Source organism: Topomyia yanbarensis, chromosome 2 (assembly GCF_030247195.1).
Source record: "Topomyia yanbarensis strain Yona2022 chromosome 2, ASM3024719v1, whole genome shotgun sequence".
Taxonomy (NCBI): domain Eukaryota; kingdom Metazoa; phylum Arthropoda; class Insecta; order Diptera; family Culicidae; genus Topomyia; species Topomyia yanbarensis.
Genome location: NC_080671.1, coordinates 386,079,733 through 386,098,992, shown reverse-complemented (window position 1 = coordinate 386,098,992; position 19,260 = coordinate 386,079,733).

Sequence of the window (19,260 nt, the reverse complement as noted above, 5' to 3'; positions counted from 1 at the left end):
AACCAAAGTTGTCAAAATAATTATCATTTCCATCTAAGATACTTTGCTGAAGACACTAATCCTCCAGGATATATACCCAAGGCGCTAGAGGTTTTGAGCGCCGAAAGTAGCATTCTGCCCCACCGTACGACGTCTGACGTTTGATAAAAACATGAATAAAATTGAATTTGCCTTTTTTTTTTCTTTCATCTCATTCCATTACACATATGATTAAAAATCCTTGAAACATTTTTGAAATCGTAAATTAAAAATCTAAGCTTTAATAGGGTTCCATTTTTGGCACGGTTCCGGTTTTGGCAACTGAAAATAATAAAATTGTTGCCAAAAACGGAATCCTACTGTACTAACTTAGGGCAGACAACAGACAACACCATCCGCCGCGATCACTACTCCCAAAAATGTTGCGTAAAATTTATCCGAGAAACTCGAACAAAACTACAACCCTGCTCCGAGCATCAGTGTGTCATTGAAAACACGTGCAATACCCATTTATTATGCGCATAAAATCATACCCACTTATCACGCAGAATGATCGAAACCAAGCATAAGTTTCTCGCTCTTCTCTCATCACGTACTCCCTCTCTATTTTTGCTACACTGACGCAAATCTACTTATGGATTTCATAAGTCGCAACATATGAACTTGCATAATTTTGATTTCATTGGGCGCTTATGTCTTTCATAAGTTTCTCCTATGAAATTCAAAGGCATATATTATGATTTTTATTAAGGTATTATTGTGCAAATGTCATAATTTTTTTCATAGGAAATGATCGACAATGTAAAGCCAGGCATTTTTAGAAGTGGTTTAAACTTAGCGATTTTTGCAAATTTTGTGGAAATAAAACGTAAGTACCTATTTGTATATTTTCCATTGCTTCATATTTTACATTTCTTATAAAAGAAATGTTTTGATTACACTCTTAAGACTTTTTTTCATTCATTTCGCAGCGTTTCGGAAATCTTGTGACACAGCCACAATATCACATTAAAGACAAGTGCTACCTAAAGTGTTACTTTTTATGTAAATTCATACGGTTAAATATTAAATAAAGGTTGCAAAATGAAACATGCTATACTTGGATGATATTTTCTTGAACCTACAGATTTCACCATGTCTCAATGATTTCTTGTGTAAACATGATGAATTACATAAATACAATCATATGAAAGGCTTATATCTGCTTAAAAATTCCATAAGCAAAACTTATGAAAACCTTAACTGACTCAATGGTCATTTTTCTCCTCCGAGTCATAAGTCAACCTTATGATTTTCATATTTGATACTTGTGGCGCCAAGTCATAATCGTTTCTTATGGTTTTCATTAGTTATTTTATCTCGGTGTACGTCTCTCCTACACCTTCTCACGCAGCATGATAGAAAATCGACCAATAATTTTCCGCGGATAGGTCATCAACTCCTCGTTTCAAGCGGAGAGCGAAATACATATCTCTATGCCCCATTCAACAAAGCTGATGATATTCCGACGATGACGATTCAGTACATTTGCACCGAGCGTCCGGAACGGAATCAGCTGTTCAAAGTTCGTCTGCACCCGCGAGTCGCGCTCTGCTGCCAGTCCCGGGGGCTGCAATAGTGAAGTGAGTTTTTTTTTGTTGGCGTTCCCGTTGGGTGGTTCCCTCTCCTCGGATCGGGATGCACAGAGAAGTGGAACTGGATGTACGAAAAGAATAAGAAAGTCGCAATTTTATTTTTTCGTTACTGGTCCGGAGTGATTTTTTGACACAATTTCGTTGATTGATGTACATTTATGCGGAGAAAGAGTTGTGCAAAAACTGTACGGTTTATTTTCGGATAGTTCGGCTCGATTCCGATGGTCACTGTGATTGTCCTGAAAGTTGCAAAATCAGAAGCTACAGGAAACAGAGAAAAGGTGATTACATATGTATTCATGCTTCAGAGAACAAAGAAATCAAGCTGCTCGCAGTTGTTGGTGATGCCGTCGGCATATTCAGCATTGTGATTAGTCATTTCCAGATGCGGATGGATTCAAAGAAAGCAAACAAGCTGTTTATACATGTACGGTCAACTCAGTTTGACGACTAAAGACTACTCTCAACCGCGTATCATTTTCACATTCATATAAGCAATCACGTCGATCAAGGAAAAGGTAGCATATGAAAGGTACTAATTTAGAATCTATGGGAAGCATTAAAGGTGGTCGAAGTGCAACAAGGTTTCATTTGCGATCCAAAAGGCGAACGAATGAGACGTTTCGTAATAGTGAAATGAGGTCATTGAAAGGTAGTTCATGTCGTTCTGGCAGTGAAAAGGTGCAACAAATCGAATTATCCTCATTTGAAAGAACGCATACAACTTGCGTGAACTATCGTACCTAGGTGCTACGTTTCAATCAAAAGTTCATTCATTTATTCATGATAATCGATCCGATCGGAATCAAACATTAATCGAACACGCGTGTAGGTAAAGGAATCACATATTGTCCGTTCAAGGATCTTTTCAATTCCGGGCATCTGTACAATATGTATGAGTTTGGATCATGCTAATGAGTTACTATGGAAATAATCCTGATACAGTGTCGATTCGTTTTTATTAACCATCGTTTCTAATTAGAATAAGAAGTTTATTTCTTAAAATTCAAAACATTTTCAATTATATGCGCTGTATTTTAGAGTTTGCCATGGCACCATGATAACCTTAATCGCTGTCCGCGCTCCGTATTACGTGTACATTGTTTCTCCGCAAGTACCGTTGTTTTAGTGACTGAAGTTGAATCATTCAAAATGCCAGATAGTTCGGAAGCTGTTCAAAATCAACAAACTTTAGTAGCACGACCAGGAGAATATTGAAGGCCAATTTCAAGGCCAACTGCTACAAGACGTGTTATCAATTCTGAGCTTTCTACAAAAAACCTATTTTAATCCACCTAGCGGTGCAATTGTGCCTTTCTCAATCATGAATCACGAGAATGTGTGCGTTGTTTATATTCATTAAAAACTTTTAAATGCATATATTACATTTTATTATTATACATCACATGACAACTATATACAGGAAAATAAATCATTATTCGAGATCTAAAATTTTGAAAAAGAAAAAACAGCCACGGTAATATTGAACTGAAAAAAGGTGCGAAATCGGCAAAGTCCCAAAAAGTCGATTTAAAAAAAAAAATTCGAAATAACATAAAATCTCGACGTTTCATGCATTTTAAAGATGTTTGTCATCAAAAATACGAATTCGATTTCTGAAATTTCATGGGGTCCCCCCTTTGAAAAAAAATTTGAGTTCCGGCTTATATGGGAATTTCATATGTGACGTGACGATTTAGTCTATATTTCCGGACCCATACAAGCGATCCGTATGGAATTTTATACACATCTGTGGGGATATTATAGCTATCATTTGGGACTAAGTTTGTGAAAATCGGCCAAACCATTTCCGGGAAACTGATGTGAGTTCGTAAATTTTGAAAGATGGCCGCTTTTCCCGGGCACTTCCGGAACCGTCTATGGTGGTCAATGTAGTCAACGAAAGTTTGTTTGGCTGTTGGTGACCAAGAACAGCAAATTTAAGTTGTTTGAGAGACATTTTAGCGAAATTTTTACCTTTTTTGCTTTCATCGGAGTATCGGTTTGAATCACAATTTGCTATGTGATCGCACGCCACAGCCCGTAACTCCGGAACCGGAAGTCGGATCGGGATGAAATTAAATAGCCATTTACGGGGACGCAATACCTTTCATTTGAGACTAAGTTTAGTCGAATCGGTTTAGCCATCTCCGAGAAACCGATGTGACTGTTATTCTGAATTTAGATACTTCCGCCGGGGCTTCCGGAACCGATGATGGTGGCCAATTTGGCCAAATAGACTTTGAATGGATGTTAGTGACCTAATACTACAAATCGAAGCAGTTGTGGTCATATTTTGGAAAAATTTTCACCTTTATACATTCATTGCAGAATTTCTTAAAAATCGACATTTTCTGCGTGTTCGTACTCATCACCCTGTAATTCCGGAACCGGAAGTCGGATCCATTATAAATTCAATAGCAGCCTATAGGAACGTTGCACCTTTCATTTGGGACTAAGTTTGTAAAAATCGGTTCATCCATCTCTGAGAAAAGTGAGTGAGATTGTGTTCGCGTACACACACAGACGCACATACACACACACACACATACACACACACACATACACACACAGACATTTGCCGAACTCGACGAACTGAATCGAATGGTATATGTCACTCGGGCCTCCGTTAAAAAGTCGGTTTTCAGAGCAATTGCAATACCTTTCTATTGAGAAAGGCAAAAAGGTGCGAAATCGGCAAAGTCCCAAAAAGTCGATTTTTATAAAAAAAAATTTTCGAGATAACATAAAATCTCGACGTTTCATGCATTTTAAAAATGTTTGGCATCAAAAATACAAATTCGATTTCTGAAATTTCATGGGGTCCCCCCTTTGAAACAAGTTTTGAGTTCCGGCTTATATGGGAATTTCATGTGTGACCGGACCGTTCAGTCTATATTTCCGGAACCATACAAGCGATCCGTGCGAAATTTTACAGACATCTGTGGGGATAATATAGCTATCATTTGGGACTAAGTTTGTGAAAATCGGCCTAACCATTTCCGAGAAACTGATATGAGTTTGCTAGTTATGAAAGATGGCCGCTTTTCCCGGGCACTTCCGGAACCGTCTATGGTGGTCAATGTAGTCAACGAAAGTTTGTTTGGCCGTCGGTGACCTAGAACTGCAAAGTTAAGTTATTTGAGAGACATTTTAACGAAAATTTTTACCTTTTTTGCTTCCATCGGGGTATCGGTTTGAATCACAATTTGCTATGTGATCGCACGCCACAACCCGTAACTCCGGAACCGGAAGTCGGTTGGGGATAAAATTTAATAGCCATTTACGGGGACGCAACATCTTTCATTTGAGACTAAGTTTGGTTGATTCGGTCTAGCCACCTCCGAGAAACCGATGTGACTGTTAGTCTGAATTTGGATACTTCCGCCGGGGCTTCCGGAACCGATGATGGTGGCCAATGTGACCAAAGAGACTTTGAATGGCTGTTAATGACCTAGTACTACAAATCGAAGCAGTTGTGGTCACATTTTGGAAAAATTTTCACCATTATACATTCATTGCAGAATTTCTTAAAATCGACATTTTCTGCGTGATCGTACTCATCACCCTGTAATTCCGGAACCGGAAGTCGGATCCATTAGAAATTCAATAGCAGCCTATGGGAACGTTGCACCTTTCATTTGGGACTAAGTTTGTAAAAATCGGTTCATCCATCTCTGAGAAAAGTGAGTGAGATTGTGTTCGCGTACACACACACAGACGCACATACACACACACATACATACACACACATACATACACACACAGACATTTGCCGAACTCGACGAACTGAATCGAATGGTATATGTCACTCGGCCCTCCGGGCCTCCGTTAAAAAGTCGGTTTTCAGAGCAATTGCAATACCTTTCTATTGAGAAAGGCAAAAAGATTCGAATGATGATGACAATTCTTGAGCCATTTTGCAAAAAGACATATCTGCAATGAGTGACTCTCATTGTTTACTTTCTCTTCTGTTAAAAATTCGGTCGCTTTAACATGTATCCCTCAATTCTTTGCATAATATGCTAGTCAAAACTACCGTCTTTCAATCTGTACTGTAGAATAAGTGAAAAGTGCTAAAGTGACACCGTAAAAATCGAAAGAGAAAGTAAACAAAGAAAGTCACTCATTGTAGATATGACGTTTTGAATAAAAGCTCTAGAATGGTGTTAGTGTGAAGATAAAACAAGTGATTCTGCACAATAACCCCGCACTACAATGGAGAAATACGGTGAATTTTCTGAATCAATGGAAGATTCTTCCAGTAGAATTCAACGTAAATATGTGGAGTGACAAGGAAAAATTATTAATAACTGCTATCACACAAGCTCATGGTAGTTATTGGAAATAATAAATAATAAATAAATAACGGCTCAATCGAAAAGCGTGTAGGTTGTAAAGTCCGTCGAAAAGTTTGATGATTGGAAAACACATCCGCTTCAAGCTATTGAATTATTGGTTGAAGTCGAAAATCGAAATATTGTAAGGGGTGTTTATATGATTGGGTTTTTCATATTGATAAAAAAAACGCACAAAAAGTCGTTGATAACCAGTAGCGTAGCCAGAAATTTGGTGGGAGGGGTGTTGATCGTTATTTTTCGATAATTTTTAGTTATAGTGTATTTGTAATTATTATTACTGTTAACGAAAACTATTTTTCAGGTAAAGGAGTATCTTCGATAAAATATTGGAAATTCATAAACAAAAACTATCCTACAAGTATCATTCCAGTCTACAAACTCGAAGAATAAACAAAGAACAGCTGTCAAAGCTCCATAGATGACATTCTTCTCTAATATATAGAAGTTGAATACATTGTCTTTTGCTAATGAATCCCAGCGAAAATCCTGAAATCGATATTAAAATTTTAAAAGCAATATTGCAACATCGTCGCTGTTGTGCTATCTTATGACAAGCGCCATTTTGCACATTTCGAGAAAAACAATTTTTAAAGTTTAAAATTGAATATCTCGAAACTTATAAATGGTATAAACAATTTAAGGAAGGCAATTGATGCTTCTGTCTATTCTGTGTTAAACACTCAAATATTACGAACACCAGTTGACTATGTTGCGAGCTTTTAGTATAAATGTAAACAAAAGTCGCACTCACACGTGTCATAGGTGTGTATTGATGACAAAATTTGTATAGCGTGTCATAATCTTGCATGGAAAATTTTCCATAGAAAAAAATCATCAACTATTAACTTTTATTCATATCTTTGGCTTCATTTGGTCTAAAAACAATCAGTGAGATGCATTTTGAAGGAAATAAGTCAGGGAATCTAGCAAAAATAATTATTTTTGGTTACAGTGTTGCCAAATATGCTATATTTCCTGTTTAAAACTTAAATTGCATTTTTCTCACAATTCGCGCATTTTGTTTTGAAAATGATTATGCCATTGTGTTTCAGAGATAGTTTTACATATAAAAACATCTTATTCATCAAGATAATTTGAGCCAATCCCACTACACAGTCATTTGAAGCAAAAAATTAAAAATTGCTCAGCACATTTCTCGCTATATCTCAGTAACCATGCAGAAAGTCAAAATTCTGTAAACGCCACTTTGTAGAGATTGTTTAGACAAGTAATGTGGCATATCTAACTCAGTTTACCCCAAAATGGCGTTTGTCATAAGATAGCACAACAGCGACGACATGTCAATCAACAACTAACTTAAAACCAAGAGATTCGAAAATGAAATAAAATATTTTTTTTTTTAAATCTAAAGATTTATTTGAAACGGCTCAATGCGTTAGCACAACTTAGCCATGGGTCTTTTAATTTTTTTTACAATCATTAAAAAGTTAAAAAGTATGCTAAGAATGTTGGTCTGCCAGATCTTGTTGACGCAGTTTGCTGCTGCATGTTGTGATTCTTTTCCTTGGCGGTGAAGGGGTCATTCAGTCTGCCTTCTCTCGCGTTATCGTTCCCGTCCATGTCATCATCGGTACTGCGTTCTTGCTGTTCACGATCAGAAGTTTCTTGTTCTTACGGGTCGCAGTTGTAAATCCGTCTTCATCGGTACTTGCTTTTTTATTGGCGATGCTAATGAGAGCGGTTGTAGTGGTCGTTGTACCTGCATTATTGGTTAATTGGATCGTTGTTTTTGGTTTATCTGTAAGTGTCGGTGGCTGCTTATTAGAGTTGGTTGTAGTAGATGAATTTTGACTAGTTGCTTCGGCGCATGTTTTTCCGTAGTGGGCTGTAAGGTTACAGAATTGGCATGTTGGGATGTGCCCGGGATATGTGATTAGCGTTGTTTGCTTATAGGTCACGCCTTCCTTCGGTGATTTGCATTCGATAGTCATGTAAGAAGGTATTGGTTTAGTCACTCGCATCGTCACAATACGAATCAGAAGGTTTTAAGCATGGGAATGCCGGTGAAAAAATTTCTCCTTGTGTCGTAATAGATTCCACTTCTCCTTATTGCGACATAATTCGTTTGATGAAATATTCACTAGTGCGCGGTGCCAAATCATGGATACGCACGTCCACCATAACGTTTTCCATATGCACGGGGAACTTATATCGGGTGTTATTAAATTTGACCTCGTGTTGCATGTAATTCTTTGCAATGAAGTTTTCTGCCTGTACCAAACTTGTAAACGTGATCAAAACACAATTTTTGACGTGGTGTAGCTGAATGTACGCCAATAAAATGGCGGGATTGCTATATTTAAAGAGAAATTCCACCGTTTTATGAGTAGAAAGCCCCCCTAATTGAAAAAAATATCCCGAAAACTCAACGTAGGGGTTAGGTATTTTTAACATAGAATGTGTGTGCAAAGTTTGAAATAAATCGGTCAAGTAATTTTTGAATGGCTGTTAGCACCGCAAATCGTGTTTTTCCAGAGACGTTCCACAAAAAGTTTCGACACCGAATCGTTTGTAGATATTTTTGCATGAAAAAATTACAGAATGTTATTGAAATGATGTAGTATAATGTACAAGTTTTGATGAATTCGCTTTACCCAACTTTCAAAAAAAAATTGGCAAAAAAACTGATTTTTCTAACGCTGAAACCCTTACCCCCCACCTCCTCCCCCACCCCTTAATAAAATCGATGGGAATGGTGGTGACTGTAATAAAATCTCTATAAATTTACTTCAATCTTTAAAGCATTCTAATTGGTACTTGGGATCTCTTCCAAAATCAATGTCAAAAAATTGATTTTTTGTTCAAGATGATACCACAAATTTTCTATGGGGTTTAGGTCCGGTGATTGGGGAGGATGTGGGAACGTCTATTTTACGCTGCAGAGCAACCATTTCTTGACAATCTTCGATGAATGTTTGGGATCATTATCCTGAACAAAGCAAAATCTCCAAGCCCCAATTTCTGCACACTGCACAATTTTAAATCGTTCTTTAAAATGTCAATATTCATGAATCTATCCATGGTAATTCGATATATGTCAAGTTTCCTGGACCACTTGCACTGAAGGTACCCCACATCATAACATGACCACCGCCGTGCTTTACTGTCGGCCGCAGATTTTTCGGATTCAACTTTGTATTCGGTTTGCGTTACACTCTAACCAATCCGTCAGTCCCGAAAATATTAAATTTGCTCTCATCCGTAAATATAACGTTGTTGCAAATAATAATATTGTTCCAAATAATATTTCATGATTTTCTGAATTTTTTCACGAGCACGACTGGATTGTCTTAACTGTTTTACTAGACATCATGAACCAGTTCACGAATACATGAAGAATATTTCATGATTTCGTAAACTATTTCCGATAATAAAAGCGTTATGCGCGCGTTACTGAATGGAAATTGAACATAATTTTGAAACACATGATTTTTGTTCATGGTCCTATTTTCGTAACGTGAAAAGTACTTGTTGCAGAATTCATGGCACTTTATTCACGATTTTCCGAACAATTTTGTTTCCGTGTAGGAGTTTGTTCAGGAACACAAATTGCGTCTCCGTTTTTTGGAGCTAGCGTCAATCCAGCGCTAGCTTAACCCTGCCACTAAGTTAGTGCCGAATTCTGGTGAGACGAAGTCCATAACTAATTTACATCCAGAATGAAATTCGGAATGTGGGCTGATTTATGTTAGAATTCCAGCCCGAATGCAACAACCCATACTGGATGAATCGATTTTCGAATCGGTTGTTGCAATTGCGCTGAAATTCTGAGGAAAAGCATTCCGATTGCGATCAATGGGATCCAGTAGCGAAGTGTGCTGTCAAAACGACGGAGACAGAGAGTTTCGAGAGAAAGAGTTTCAATTTTGCTCTTGGTGGAAACTAATGGGTAGAATGTATAAGCGCAAACAGTTTTTTTTAGATATTATTAGAAAGATTATTCATAAATATCTAAATAAACTTCTACAAACTGTTCCCATATTTTTTCTACATCAAATGTGTATTTATTTTACAAAGCCGTGTGGTGTCCGGCGGGCTGAAATCTTTTTGCACTATTTCAGCCAGGAATAGAACCTCTGGGAACTGCTCCCATGTCGTAAGAGGCGACTAACAACATGCTACGAGTTCCTAGGTCGAGGTATTGCTCCGTACCGAAGACTTAAGGAATTCCTAGGTCGAGGTATTGCTCCGTACCGAAGACTTAACCTGGACGGACCTTAAGGTTTTCCATATTACCCTCTTTCCATTTTGTATTTAGTGAATCACTGACATATACTCACCTTTTCTGATTCGTCGTTCTTGATTGTGTGCCAACGTTTTAAGTTTCTTCTGGCGGTTGTATATTAGCCGTAAAGGACGAAATCTAATTCTACACTAAGTAACAGAATATATTAATATACCGGCTCTTCCACGCCAAGGTTTAACTTCTAAAGCTTTGGTTTAAAAACCGTCGAATTGCACAAAAAGTTTTTTATGTTGCAAGCAGGCATTGTAATTCTCTCTCACTCACGCGAGAAGAAGCTTATCCGATGTCCAACTTTTCCGAGATAAGATGAGTTGCAAAATTCCTTATCTCCACAAATAGCGTGAGAATGATTTTCCGGATAAAATTTATTTGACTTTTTCCTTCTCACCGGAGAAGGTGATAAAATTTTAATTTTGTAGAAATCAATTAAAACTTCAAAAAATACACTTAATTACAAAGAAAAGCGGCAAAGAAGTATGATAGACTTGTTTTTTCGTGTTTTGGAATAACGACAGAAAAGCAGCGAACGCAAAGAGGATACCGTGATAAACTCATTCACTCATTCTCCGGCTGTTTTATTTATCCGGAGAAATAACACGTTGTATTTATCCGGAGAAGTTGAGTGAGTGCCAATAACTTTTCGTGTGAATATATGAGTTTTTATTGTCGCAGTAGCAAACTATCCGGGTGCATTTACTCATATGAGCGATAAATGCAATGCCTGGTTGCAAGTGATCTGTAGATGTGTTAAATTAAGTTTTTTTTATTAAATCTGGAACCGTTTACCGACAAATCTACTTTTACGAATACCTCCAAAAGTGACTTCTTGAGGTCTCATGACACTAGCTTTATGATACTTTTGCTTTCCTAAACAGTGATAAAAATCTCAACATTCCAGAACTTCACTTTGTCAGAAAATGTAGGGCCATCGGAAACTAAAACTTCGTAAAATCGCACTCCTGGTCCTTTCTTCAAAATCATCCAGTGCAGTACTCTACGTCACTCGTTCGAATTTGCACCGCTCATATGGTAGTCGGTATTTGCTAATATTGCTGTTCTTCCATCCATTCTTCTTCTAGATCACCGAGGGATCCCCTGTCGTAGTGTTTATTATATTGGTTACGCATAATAAACATGTCGTTTGCAATTGGTATTTAACCCAATTATGGGAACGTGTCCTGTCACAAGTGTTGAACTAACATTCCTTCCCATCCCAAAATTGACCTGCATGGGCGTGGCCATCTACGTTATTGATCATACTATAATCTTAGTCTTTTTAGGTTGCACGTTGAGTATGATGAACTACTCCCAAGTATCATACAATTGATTCAATTTGCAATTTCAACAGGCTTGGTCAATCACGGGAAACTCACGGGCGGTCAACTAAGCTAAGCTAATCAAATGTGTATTTATTTTACAACTACAATATTATAGTATCTCCAAAATCCCAACTTTTAAAGTCTTTCTCATACGCGTTAGCCACCACCAAAGCAGCGTCATCTCTTAAATATTTTTATGAAGTTATTACCTAATTGAAAACTACCGTTCTTTAACAAGAACCCTCGTTCATTCTTTCTTTTTGAAGAAACAGTTCTTTTGAACTGTTCGAGAACGGATCGCCCATCTCTAATGCTGACTGTACGATTTTTTACACTCTATTCTCATGTGCGAGAAGAGAATAGTACTTATAGTCAGTGCTACGATGCGCAAGAGCATGTGTTCAAATCTGAGTGCGTCCGTTACTTTTTCCATTAATCGTGAAATCGTCCAAGTATTGCAAGAGATAAAGTAATTTTATATAACTGCAAAATTGAAAGGAGTTTTAACTACAACATTTCATGAGATGCTAACATTATTTGCAAGTGATTGTCGTTTGCAATTATTGCAAGAGATTCTTGTGTGCGACAATTGTCGAAGCTGAAATTAAATATATAAATAAATATATAACGAGTCTGGCTATAAATCTGGATGGCTAAAAATTTTTGTCATTTTTTTCTAGCAAGACATTGTTTTTTTGGTAAGATAGTAAAATGTTTTTTTTTGACTTTCCCGTTTATCAACCAAAACTTTTCAACCGGTAGATAAATACGTGTCATCACTGTGAAACTTCGGTCATTGCACTTTGAGTTGATGAAGGTGATATGTATATATCAGTTTTATTTTATCTATACTGAGGCTGGCTGGTACAATCGTCCCGAGAAATAAATGAATATTCACACAGTTCAGTAACATTTGAGAAATACATATGCATCGTTTTCGTTCAATTCGAATCACGAGGAATAGATCACGTTCACCATATTTTTCTTTTATCAACGACGCAGGACACTGGACACGTTTAAACCGCTAGGACGCTAGCAATTAAAATAGTTCATTCAAGCAAACATAGAGCCTCTGCCCTGAAATCTTTGTTCTGACAATTGGGTGGAAACGAAGAAGTTGAACGCGTGGTTCATGCTAAGAACAGAAGATAAGAGACGACAATAGGTGCCGTGCTCTTAATTTTCACTACTAGACCCTGTCAATAATTTGAAGACAACACGCGACTATTGCTGTTGAATTAATGTTGCATGCTTGCTATTGCTTTAATTAACTATTATTAGTGAAGCCAGTGACACACTTGACACTTCGAATAGTATCTTTGATTGTATTGTTAAAAAGTGCAATACTCGATTCATACCATGAGTTGGTTAAGCGCTCTTTTCAATAGAAACAAAATAACGAAGGATATGCACAGGCTTTTCAAACCACATCAATGAGAGTGCATTTCTGATAGTAATAAATAGATATGGTTGCTTCTTTTGTTGTTGACATCAGATATAAAAATTTCATCAATTATAGGCCAAACGATTATTAACGTAAACTGTTTATTGACGCTCAATAGGCAACCGATTACGGAAGCCATTTAAACGATACGCATATATACTGTCGTAAGTACACAATAATGTGGTACAACGGTACCAAGCAGCGCTCAACATTTTACTAAATATACAACCAACTTCAACCACCCTAATCCCGATTCGGCGGAAACAAAATATCACGACTCAGTCAGAATAAATTCCATTAAAGGATGCATTTTACCCTGCTTTATGCTGGCACAGACTGAAATTCCTCGACAGTGCGCAGGTCTCTCACGTAAACTACGTTTCACTTGTGGTGAGTTCTCGTATAGTGAGCAGAGGTTATAAAGAGTTGTACATCGGTCGGTGCTGGAAAACATGAATTGAACAGAATGCATGTCCGATGGTGGGTCGTTAGTTTTACATGATGTTTTAGGGTGCATTGTATGTAGGTAATTTCCTCGCATGTTTTGGCATTCGTTGATGTAGATGTTGCTGGTGATGTTCAACATAAAACGAAGAAAATAGCGACGAGTAAGATTTCAAACGATTAAGCGATACTAACCACATTAATTATGGTTTTATCAGGATTCGTTTCGAGATTTTCTGGAATCTATTCGGACTTGATATGACATTGTTCTGGAATCGATCCAGGATTGTTACGGCATTGATGCATCCCGCATTAATCTGTTATGGATACGGTAATAATCTGGAATTGCACAGGTATTAGCTAGTTTATTATAAAATTTTCTCACCTTTCTATTGAAACTAGTAGAGTTGAAATACTAAGTGTAAATCATCCTAAACGACTTACTTCGAGATTCCGCTTGCGGCACAAGTTAGAAGAGGAAAACCTAAGTGTATTCTACTTCATTGCGGTTATGTCTTTGACATTACCACACCCACCTTTTGCTAATTTTTGTCTAAAAGCTAGTATCTATATCTGTCTGTCTGTCTGTATATATAAAAGTCAATGTTTGTATGTATATGATTTATGGACTCCGAAACGGCTTAACCGATTGCCGTAAAAATTTATACATAGTAGAAATCTGTTATGGAGCGTGTTTCTGTGCTATTTGTTGGGGATTATCTTCCCGCCAGATGGCGCTTCGGAACAAATTGGATTTTCCTCTTATTTCGTTGAAAGTCGCAGCAACGCGCGATGTGTATTAGCTAGTCATATATGAAAAAAGCGTTGCGGCGGAAATTGCATGGTGGGGTGAAAGTCCCTCTTGCCCCCTACGCTGCTAAGGGTCTGCTTTTATTTGTTTTTTTTCTGGACTCAGTTAATTAGAACTTAATATAATGCAGTAATGCAATAGAGAGAATAGCGTGCGCCAAATGCGCACCCTCCCTTCATTTCCCTTGAAGCAAAAGACTAGCAAGTTTGCAATAAATAAAATCAATATTTGGTTGACCATATCCGAAATATGTGTTTATGATATAATAACCTGTTTTAATCCACCTGGTGGTGCAATTGTGCTTTTCTCATTTATCCAAACTACACGGAAAAAAATGTTCCTAAAATCGTGAATAAAGTGCCATGAATTCTGGAACAATCACGTTTTTGCGTTATGAAAACAGGACCATGAAAAAAAATAATGTTTTATAATTATGTTCAATTTCCCTTCAGTAACGCCCGCATAACGCTTATTTTAGTGGAAGTATTTGTTTTTGTTTTGTGTACTTCAGACACGGTTTCCGCCAAGTCATTTCTAATGCGATTTCCAGTACGCGAACTAGTTCACAACTTTATGAAAATTATTCATAAAACCAAAGGTTGACTCATGATGATTTTCATAGATATAGGAGCCTTAGTTCACAGAATCAAAATATTCTGGATATGTTCTCGTGAACTATTTCACGAAAGTCAAACAATTTATTCATGGATCCATTCAATTCTCGTGAGCTAATTCATGATCTCTAATATATTAGGTACGACCCAATATCCGTGCTCGTGAAATAGTTTACAAAACCATCAAATATTATTCATGTATTCATGAACTGGTTCATGATTCCTAATATATGTCACGATCCAATATTCGTGCTCTTGAAATAGTTCACGAAATCATAAAATATTAGTCATGTATTCCTGAATTGGTTCATGATGCCTAGTACGTGATTTACAATATATTATGCGTGTTGGTGATATTGAGAAGATATCGCTAATCATTTACAATTTCCTGCAATATGATAATGAAATTTTCCCGGGAACTCTCACAAAGTTTGGAGAATGATTCGTGGAATCATTTTTACTCAATGCACTGTTTTATGAAATGGCCAGCTGCCACGATCATAGTAATAGACACGAGCATTAGATATAAAATAAACTATTAGGACCTCGAACATCGATATTCGTTTGATAAGGTTCATGGTGATGTCTGGATAGAAAACGAAAACTGCGATGAGAATCCCATTTTTATGATCCAGTCACGTTATTCCGAATAAAAAATCCGATAGTAACCAAAAAGTAATAGATCACAATTAGACGAAAAGAATTTACGAATACCATGATAAAACTGCTGATATCATGAATATTAGTCATATTACTCTTCGTGACAAATTTGGAAGTAAGTTCTAAAATAAAATATTACATGAACAGAAATTACGAAAATCATGACTAAGATTGTGAACATGAATTACTATAATTATGACTCAAATATTACGATAACATGAACAGCAGTTACAAAAATCGTGCCTTAGATCCGGAAATCATGAACACAAATCACACAACTCGTGACAAAAATATCGAAAAACGTGACAAAGCTCCTGAAATCATGAACATGAATCACTCTGTTCATAACTTAAATATCACGATAACGTGAATAGAAATTATAAAAATCGCGACTAAGATTCTGAAATCATGAATTTTAATCCCGCTAGTCTGACAGAAAAATGCGATAGTAAACTCATGAATAAGATAGCACAATAACGTGATGAGAAATCATAAGAATCGCGAATAAGCTCTTGAAATCATGATCAACATTTAATTGCCGGCTGTGTATTCCCAAATTATGAACTAGAATCACAATGAAAATTAAACATGTCCAGGGAACAACAACAGTACTCTAACCAAACATTCTAATGTAAGGCCATGCATATATTCGGGACGAACTAGTTTTTTGAAAACACAAATAGTTTCATGAATTCGAGGTTCATTATTCATAATTTTAGGAACTTGTTAATGGTTCTCGTTAATCGTTCAGTTCACTCAATCGTGACCTTTTGTTCCGTTTGTTCTCCGTGCACAATTCCATGGCCGGTTATATTCAATATAATGGTGGAAATGTCCATTACATATTCAGTACGATTTGTACATACATACAATGCACAGTGTTTTAAAACGTCGTTTTCGTGCCCAAAATTAATAGCGTCTAAACCGTTGACTTTAGAGATATAGTTTGTTCGGAGAAGTTGTTGTTCTTATGATTGCGCATCCCCAGGAGTATATCGTTCAGTGATTAATTAACCTATAAGTGATATACGAAATTTATTTTCTGAACTCATTGAGATAGAGACTTTATGTCTTCGACAAAATTGTAGAAAATGTTACTACAAAAGAAATTGCTGAAGACACTATATATCTAGCTTCCATAGTTTACGAGTTATGGAACATATTATATGGAAGACCCCTTAAAATTAGTTTTTTCATGATAACTGTTTTAGATATTTTCGTATCTTCTTGGAATCTTCCACAAAGTTGTTTGCGGTATCGAAACACATATTTTTGCTTAACATAGTTACTTCTTATCTGTTGGATTTAAAAAATATTCCAAATTTTACGATATTTTTGGGGTAACTGCCATCTTAAATAACTCGTTACGGAGCAAAAAGGAGCAAACAACATCATAACATACTGAAAGTACTAGCTTTTTACTTTCATATAATGGCCCGATTGTTAGTCGACGCGATTCTCCCCGAGTGTTATGTTCAATACAATATGCCATCGCAGTGGTATAAAATGAAATATTCAAGCGCACTGCGAAAAACAGCTTCATCTTTTCATGGTAAATTGCATTAAACATATTCATCGATGTCCAAAAAAAAAGGAAAAGAGAACTTTGACCACAATCAAGATCAAAGTACGAAACGTAGCATATCGTGCGTTCGAGAAGTGTGTCACGTGAAATTTGGAATATCTTTTTAAATTCAACAGATAGGAAGTAACTATGTTAAGCAAAAATATGTGTTTCGATTCCGCAAACAACTTTGTGGAAGATACCAAGAAGATACGAGAATATCTAAAACAGTTACCATGAAAAAACTAATTTTAAGGGGTCTTCCATATAATATGTTCCATAACTCGTAAAATATTGAAGCTAAATATATAGTGTCTTCAGCAATTTCTTTTGTAGTAATATTTTCTACAACTTTGTCGAATACATAAAGTCTCTATCTCAATTAGTTCAGAAAATAAATTTCGTATATCACTTATAGGTGAATTAATCACTGAACAATATACTCCTGGGGATGCGCAATCATAAGAACAACAACTTCTCCGAACAAACTATACCTCTAAAGTCAACGGTTTAGACGCTATTAATTTTGAGCACGAAAACGACGTTTTAAAACACTGTGCAATGGATCGACAGCCACGAACTTGAGAAGCTATGTGTCGAAGCTGAAACACTTGAGCCCAGCAGTGGATCTAGAAGGAGGGTTCGGGGGGTCTGGACTCCGCCAAAAATTTTCAACTTGCTAACAAATTTTAAATTAGTTTCAAATTTAAAATAGTTTTCAAACTCAAAATCATTTCAAACCATTTTTTCACAGACCGACTAGGAAGTTTATTTTGGAGGAACTAGGAAATTTTCCTTAAAGGGGGGGGGGTGCTGAAATTGATGAGGGAAGGTGGTGTGTGATGGGGGGAGGGTGGTGGTAACCCCTTACCGCATGGCCCTAAATATGCCTCTGTTAAAATACAGAAAACCTATATTAGCCAAAATAATTAGACCGGGATTAGGTTGATGATATTCAGAATGATTGCATAACCTTTCTATTTGAGAAAGGCAAAAAAGTAAGGAGCACTGGGAGGGAGGGAGTGATTGCATAACCTTTCTATTTGAGAAAGGCAAATATGGGACATCATTTTTTCACTTAAACTACCATAACAAACGAACAAAACACACCAGGGCTTCTAAATTTCGAGAAACATTGATTGCAAAAAATTGGTGCAGTTTGTTTGAATAGAAAAAAAATTATTCTGAAAAATTAGGTAGAACATATAAATTGGGGACACACTGTATTTTCCCTTGGAATCAATGTCAAAAACTTCAAGCAAAGTGGGCGAAGGTCTAAAATTGACCAAATCATATGAAATTTGGCATCTGAGCTTACTTTGCTATTTGTCACAATAGTCTTTTGAGATTTCAAAAATGTTTTTTTTGCAATGCCCTAATGCGGATGCGGCGGTGGTTAAAGGGGGGAGGGGTTAATGAAATGTTGAGGTGCTAGGATAAGTGGGGGGGGCGGCGATACTACAATCAACTGCATATTATTCTTTACATTTGAGACTTCATACTTAGTTGCGTTTCGGCTTCGCCTCATCAGAAACCGACACTAACTTATTGTCGGAATAGATTAGCGCCGGCTTGACGCAAATCCCTTAAAACTAAAACACGCTTTGTGTTTCAATCGAACGATTGATCAAACGTGATGTCCCGTTCGAGCAGAAGTTCTGTTTATGCCGATGAGACACAGTGAAGCCGAAACTTGTCTTGGCTTAGCAGGCCTATGCGAAAGCACTATGCTATATATAGCAAAAAATATAGCATAATTTGAGACTTGTTTGGAGAAAATCGGTTCGGTCATCTCTGAGTAACTGATGCGCAATTGTTAGTCACACACATACACACAGAAATACACACATACAAATACACACGTTTTCCGAACTCAACGAAGTGAGTTGAATGGTATAAGAGAGTTGGCCAACAATTTCAAGCAATTTGTAACTCATTTTAATTATTTTTGAATCATTTATACATTTATTGATTACCGGTTTATTTGGGAATTTCGCATATGGCCGCATACTTGATCCCGTAAAACAGAAACGAGAACTCCGATTCAAAGGAAATTTCATAGCATTCAATAGGGATCTAGCTTTCATTTGAGCCTAATTTTTGTGAAAATCAAGTCAGACATTTCTGAGAAGCAGATGTCTTTTTAACTAAGGAACATAACTT